This window comes from Lonchura striata, unplaced genomic scaffold (assembly GCF_046129695.1).
Source record: "Lonchura striata isolate bLonStr1 unplaced genomic scaffold, bLonStr1.mat Scaffold_281, whole genome shotgun sequence".
In the NCBI taxonomy this organism is placed as follows: Eukaryota; Metazoa; Chordata; class Aves; order Passeriformes; family Estrildidae; genus Lonchura; species Lonchura striata.
Window position 1 is genome coordinate 5934 of NW_027461161.1, and position 7717 is coordinate 13650.

Here is a 7717-nt window from a genome sequence, read left to right on the forward strand (position 1 = left end):
AGCTGAAGCCACCCCTGTATCACCTCTGCTTCCTGAAGGCCCAAAGAAGGGATGGATGTAGCATGTCCTTCTCCTCCACTCTCTCCCACTCCCCCACTCCTCTCTCTCCACCTTAGATGCAGTCACAGCAGCCAAGCTGTCCGTGCAGTTACAAAAATGCTCAATGTGGAGGGAGTGATGTCTTCATTGAAGCAGCATTTCAAACAGCACAAGTCACTGAGAAAGCAACTTCCTTCTTAGCATTGTGTTGATGGCTAGGAGACACTAAGAAAACCTGTGTTTCTACAGTCAGAGAACAGCAGGATAAACTCAGGAATAACTTTGCTGAGTTTTGCTGTGCAAACTCCCTTAGCACATTTCTGGAAGAATGTAGCTGGGAGAGTGTCAGCAGAAGCTATGAAATTCATTTGCATCAGACTCACAACTTTCTGGCAGTAGGCTGACCAGTCTGAAATTCACTCCTTAAATCCATGAGAATTCAGTTTAAACTTAGTCTTTCTTCAGCTGTAGTTCTTCTGCCTCCTTTTTTAGTGTGCTTCCAAACAAATCCAACATCATCACCCATCAGTCAGAAAGGAGATGAGAAACACAGGTTAGGGAACACTCAGGTACCGCAAGGGAACAAATAGCATAGGATGTCAATGAAATCCCAAATTATTGCCTAATTTAAACCTTGCTTTCCTGCTTGGAAGGGCTGAGCTGCTTGTTCACAATGTCTGTTGCTGGTAAGAGAATTCCATTTTCAATTTCTCTCCTTTTTACAGTTCTTTCTGAACTGGCACTTCTCTACGTATCTCCCAGCACATGATTATGAGACCATTTTTAAAGATTTTACATCAGCCTCTGTGGAAATCAATTGGATCATATAAGGGAAGGAAGACTATCAGTGCCAGGTGATCCAGAAATACAAGGACAACTATTTTGGATATTTATCCCTGCTTGCCGATAACTGTTCAATCCAAATCCCTGATGAGTTGCCAAGTTCCCCAACATAATACTTGTGTGACTACAAAATTCCATACCACTGCACTGTGTGAATTGGCTGTAGATACTTGATACCCATAGATATCACTTCCTGCCCTGTTGAGTCACCTGCAAACAGAATTTGTCTGTAGAGCTAGGAACTCTGTTCCTTAGATCAAACATTAACTAGTCCTTGACCAAGTCTTCTCTGTCACAAGGTCCCAGGGCATATTATGAAAGGAATGTCTGGACATTGCTGAGCATTTCCTAGGCAGGAAACTGAGCTTATTCTACAGAGTCACTTCCCCATGAAGACAGAGGAAACTGCATTAGCCAAGATGGAGAAACACTTCCAACAGGAATGGAGAAACATTTCCACTAGAGTTGCAAAAATGGACAGATACCACATGATTCAAAGCAACTGTTCTGGTGTGCTGTTCCTTACTGCCTAATATGCACTGATCTGCATTGATCCAAAATTACACTCCAGCACCTCAGTGTTGGCAAACAAATTTGCTCTGTCCCAGGAGGGCCACTGGGTTTTGACAGAGGCCATTGATCCACTGCGATCCTGATTCAACACCAATATAAATATATTGCCTGGCTGAAGACCCACTCACAGGGCACTGTCATGAGGTAACATATGAGAGACTGACTTCTGACATATTGACACCTGCCAAGTTCATGCTAAACCAAAGCTGTTTCCATACCTAATTGAAGGTGCCTCACCAAAGCCATACACTGAGAGGCAGTTCACTGAAGGGAGAATATAGCAGTGTGAAAAATCCTTTTCTCACTCTCTGAAGTTGAGGTTTCAAAGCTCCTTCCATTCTGAGCTTCATCTGAACAGGTTGTCACCTCCAAGGCAGGTCAGAGCTCTTAGCCAGGAGAAGTCCCCACATTTTGAGTTCCAGCTCTGAAGAAGTAAAAAAGTCCATTAACCTATACAGGCTATTCTGGAAGTGGAGTTTTCTTCTAATTTCAGTGCTCGGTCCTGGTGCTGAGAAAATTCCTCTTCTGATAAGGCACATTTCCACAATATTGTAACAGCTCTTTCATAAGAAGCTTGGAATTCAATGAAGTGGTATTTTCTAAGGAGAACAGTATCCACTAGAAAATTCCCACCCACCTCAAAACCTAACTCTGCAGCAATAATTCTGCACAGCTACTGAGACTGGTTGGTGGAACTGAGGAGAGGAGAGGCAGAAATAAATGAATATTTTTTCCTTTGCACCAAAGCTGTTTTTGCCACTTTTATCCTGACTATGATTTTGGAGCCCACATGACTCCAAGGCCAGAATTCATTTTCAGCCTTAGACCATATATATTTGCATCATGAACATGCGATGTCAACCCCAAATAAATGTATGCATGTGTCATTGTCTCTGCTCTATGTTACTAAGTCTGCTTTCCTCCTTCCCATTCCCTTATGAAAAGCTGCACACTGAGGACAAGTTGACAAACATGACAACACTAGTCCAAGAATAACATCCCAAACTCTCAGTCAATCTCACTTATCATGGACATATGTCACCTTAGGCACATCACAAGCATGGCTGTCCTCTCCAGACAGCACCAGAACAAACTTATCCTACATTTTCTCCTTGCATGCAAACAATTGGCAGAGGGATAGTATATAAAACTCACCTTCTTGCTCTAGGATCACAGACTGGTTTGGGGAAAGTTTAAAGTCATCCAGTCCAACCCCTTGCAATAGGCAGGTACATTTTCAACAGGATCAGGTTGCTCAGAGCCAGATCTAACCTGGCCTTGACTGTTTCCAGGTTCTTTGGACAGCCTGCTCCAGTGTTTAACCAACCTCATCATAAAAAACTTCTTCCTTATACTTAATCTAAATTTACTCTTATAGTTTCAAAGCAATAACTTTCATCTTATTCCTACAGACATAATTAAAAACACTGCCCCCATATTTCTTGTAAGCCCTCTTTAACTATTGAAAAGCTGCAATAAGATGTCCTTGGAACTTTTTCTTCTCCAGGCTGAACAATCCCAGCTCTGTCAGCAGGAGAGGTGTTCTAACCCTCTAATAATTTCTGTGGCCCTCCTCTGAACAAGAGGAGCATAGCTGCTTCATGACAGCAGCCTAATTTCACCATTTTCCCATGACTGCCCACCAGTTTACTCCAGGAAAGACTAGTTTTTAATGAGAGGGAAAGGCTTTACACCTCTGTTGCAGCTGCACAGCCTAAGGTGTGTATGTTGGTGCAAGCACACACCCTCTCCATTTGGCATCAGATGAGCCAGGAAACTTTAGTCTGTCACACAGGCTGCAGACTCCAGATGGAGTCCTGAAAAGTTGTAACAACACACAAACTTAGTTTTCTGAACATTTAATATAAATTAGAAGGAGAAGAAAGTTCTTTCCTTTTCTCCATACTACTGACTACTCCCTTTTCCTTAAAACTTTAATTTTAAAATGAGCTGTTAAAATTTTAAAAGTAGCTACCAGAGTAGTCTGCTACTACATAGTAGTAGTAGTATAAAGTGAAAAGTAGTATAAAGTAAAGTGGTATAAAGTGAAATTAAAACCTGTCCTGTATAAAACCATGTAGACTCATGCTATATATTCCACTAAGGGCTTGTGCTGAGAGCATTCCAGGACTCAGCAAAACTCAGCGTTACAGTGGTTACAAAAAAACACAGAACATCAGCCCCATCTGCAAGTCCTGCTTGCATCAGATTTTGTCACTTTGCAACACTCTCAGCCCCTTGGTTTGGTCTTGGAGCACTTGAAAAGACAAGGGATGACTGGAGTAGCTGGGTTCCCACTCCAAATGCTGGGTTGGCAGCTAAGGGCTGCTGGATCTCAGAAACTTTCATGCCCTTCAGAAGGAAGAAGCCCTGAGGGCCTCAGGCTCCACTGGTCTGTGCTCCTGGCCGGGCTTACAAGGTGCATGAGCTGCATCAGGGACACTGCTGAGGGCATAGCATCTCAAACATCCCCAGCACTGAAAATCACAGAAAATAAAACTCAGGTACAGCTAGAAAGGGAGTGAGAGGGTGGCACTTTAGCTTGTATTGCATTTCTGGGTCCTGTTCTTTTTGAACTACAATATTAAATATACTATTACAGGCACAGTAGGAAAATTTTACTTTTATTGAGAGAAGGTATCACCTTTGGAAAGTCTTGTCTGTTTGCTGAGAAATTTTCACTCATTGTCTTTGTATAGAAGGAGATCCATGCTGAGAAATACGAGGCAGAAAGCTTTTGTTCAGACTGAATTGCAAAAGAAAGGAAGATAAATCAGCAAAGCTTTTATTATGTAGTTTTCTCTCTGGCAACATTTCATTGTATGATACAGGCATGCAAGGGTGCCAAAGGAAAGAAAAAAAGATTTTGGCTTGAAAGAAAGAACTTAAACTTTGTTTAGGACTCACCTGATACTGGACTTGCTTAATAGAGAAAAAAATAATCCTTAAATAAAACATGTTCTTAAGAGGAAACCCCACTGCTGAGGTGAAGCACTACCCAGGTCTACATTTGAAAAAGTTTTGGAAACACAAGTATTTGGCTGGGAGGCTAGGAAAAACAACATACCTATAACTATCTTGGCAAAAGTCACAGTGTAGGTGCAGCTGTACGAGTGCAAGCAGGAGGCCCCTCTAGACCACCAAGCCCCATGACTCGCTAAGCCTCTGTGGGGAACCCAGAGAGCAATTAAACAATTCAAGGGCAAAGATGCTGTGTGAGCACAAACCATCCGTTTGGAGGTGGGAGGGGTGGTGATGTCCTATACCAGCAATCTTTTTTTTAGACAACCTAAGAAGTTACAGACATTAATGTAATATTATCTGCTTACCAGTGGGCTTTGTATCTCTTTACTCTTCCCAATTGCATTACAGATAAAATAATCTTCTTGATAGGGAATAAGAAATTTTTTCACTCTTTAATATGTCAAAAACATCTGATTAAGGTCAAGAGTCCTCTAAGTATATGAAGGCACTGCCCCTCAACTTCCTTTGCAGACATTTTTGAGCTGTTTATCTCCATGGTCAAAACCTTCAGTCAGGCATATAAAGAAACACACTTGTTTGCCAGATAAGCAATGTGCCAAAACAGAATTCCCTCTGCCAGAACTGATACCATTTCTTTTAGATGTAGTTTCTCATCTCACAGGCTTTGGCTGTTTGAAGGGAAATTAGTTCTCAGAACATATGGAGTTGGTAATAAAGCTCTTTCTAGGAGATACAAGGATTACACAAGGAATGAAATGGCGAAACACTGTCTGCAGTACACACTGTAAAACTTGAAGTAAAATTCCACTCCAAGTAAAATTCCCTTCCCACTGAGAAAGAACAACATGGTGGGACAAAGTGGAAGTGACAGCATGGCTTTCTAAAATATTAGCTATATCATGGCTGTTTCCCCTCAGAACACTGGCTACCCAAAACCTGCTTGAGACACACATTCCAACCTCACACTCACAAAAAAAAATCTTGTGACTTGTCATTTTGAGTCAGTGTCAGGAGCACTGCCAAAAAACAAGGATGAAAAAGCTGTCTTAAAAGAGCAAGAGAGAGTCTATGCACCAGACGGGGAAACAGTGCCTGTGTATATCAGAGTTCCTAAGCTCAGCTACGAAGTTGTATTTGGTTTCTGCTAGATCTATTCCAGGCATCCTAGTTCCAGTAAAGCAAGAAGACTTTTATCCCACAAGTCCAGTATTGTTTCATGTTCCCAGGCTGTCTACTTGTTCTTAGACTAAAATCTCTACAAGGCAAAGCAAAGACACTCAGATATCTGCAGAGAAGCTGCCATATGCCAAGAGGACTGCTTGGAATCAGACCTCAAAAGCCACAACCAATAGCAACACTGCTTCAACAGTATGGGGCGGGCAGAGGGAAGGGTGATAAAGAAAAGCCCATTTTCCAGGAAAACCATTCTAATCCAGATCAATGTTCCATTTAACCAGCAACTTGTTCCCAGTAGTGTGGACAAGCAGGCATGCAGAGAAAAATAAAAGCAGGCCAAGCACATTTGCTTTCTCCCATGTATTTTTGCAACTTTCAGTGATTTTTATCACAGGAGAGGTCCTCATCCTGATTTCATTTGTTCATTGAATGATCCCCAGTAGGTCTCTCTTTTAAGCATTTATCCTATTTTTTCATTTGCTTTATTCATTGCTATTGAGCATTAGCCTAATATTTTAAGTGAAAGACCATGATGATGTGTTTCCTAAAGAAAAAAAAATCTGGAAGTTACATTCTCAAGGTCCTGATCTGAAATACTTCGTGTTTTGTACTGTATTGCTATATACAATTTTCACTATCTTTATAGACTTTTGTGTCAAGAAACTTGTTTTAAAATGTGATTTTAGTTTAAATGTATTACAGTAATCCTAGACATTGTCTCTCCCTACAATTCCCTTTTCAATTGCTCTTGCTTTTGTTGACTATCTGGTCAACAAAATGGTACAACCTAAGTCCATACAAATCAGATCTGTAATTCAGATCTCATTATGTGACTCATATATGTTCCATGCCTAAGGACAGTTGCCTGGACTCTCACTCTGGCCATCGACATAAAATTTACCATTATGATAGCATCCAAAAATATAAAGCAAGCTTGAGCCTCATTATTTAAAGCAAGGTCTCTAGGATTGCACTGAACTGGCTTTTAAATTTAATACATCATGGTTGAAATCTTGGCTGCCTCTTTAATCTGTGGGATTACTTTTATTACCTTCATTGAGGCCAGGATTTTGCCTGAAGAATAACCCTACCATTTAGCATTATTTCATAATTATGTTGTTGGGTGCTTTCCTGTTTACTAAAAAACATAAGTTTTCCCCTGTTCCTCTTTACTCAGTGGCAGAGCAAATGATACTTGCAGCCTTCAAAGCAAGAAAGACTGAGATGACCAAAGTGATCTTTTACCTAACTCTGTTATGCTACAGAGCCAGTTTCTCCTTGTCTTGAGCTCAGAGAAGACTATTGCAGATGTTTGCTTTAGGGTTGAATTCAGCTTGCAGCATTTTTCCAGTTGGTGCTCTGTCCAGAAAAAGACCTTTCTGGCAACTACAGTTTGAAATTCTATTCCAGCCCTGGATCTTAAAACTGAATCAGAGAATTTTACTGGGGATGAAGGTACTCTCCCTCCTTCCCTGACTGCTTCCCTGCAATCTGCACCAGCCATTAATTTCTGCATAAAGCACAGCTTTAAAAGATCTAGTGCAAATAACAAATACACATTTTCACTAGAGGGCCATTAAGTAACCAGGAAGACAGGAGGAAAAAAATTAAGTCTAGGTTTATCCAGCTGGGTATACTGCTAAGTTGTATATTCCCAAAAACCACTGAACAAAACCAATGTAAATGAAGGATTTAGCATAGTCAAGCAGCAAGAATTCGTTCCCAAAAGTTTCAAGACTTGCTTATGTGGTGTCAGCTTTATCAGACACACCTCCTTTCCCTCCAGACGACAGATTTGTTACTAGGAAAAACATAGAGACCAAACTGTTCATCTCCCAAAATTTGGACTGACTTTGTGTGATTAAGATGGGGCAATTTGGATTGCAACTTTTTTCAGCCAGAAGGCTGCAAAATAAGCCTGTTTGAAGTCTTGTCCCAAATGCTTTGACTTCAAGAGAAGAAACTGGCAGCAAGAGCAGAAATAAACACATTGCTGCATTGTTCCAGCAGGCACCAAGGCAGGACTATGCCGGGCAGTGAGTAGGTATGATTAGCTCATTTGTCATTAGTTTAACACCAAGGAGAAAGCAGAAGTCTAAGT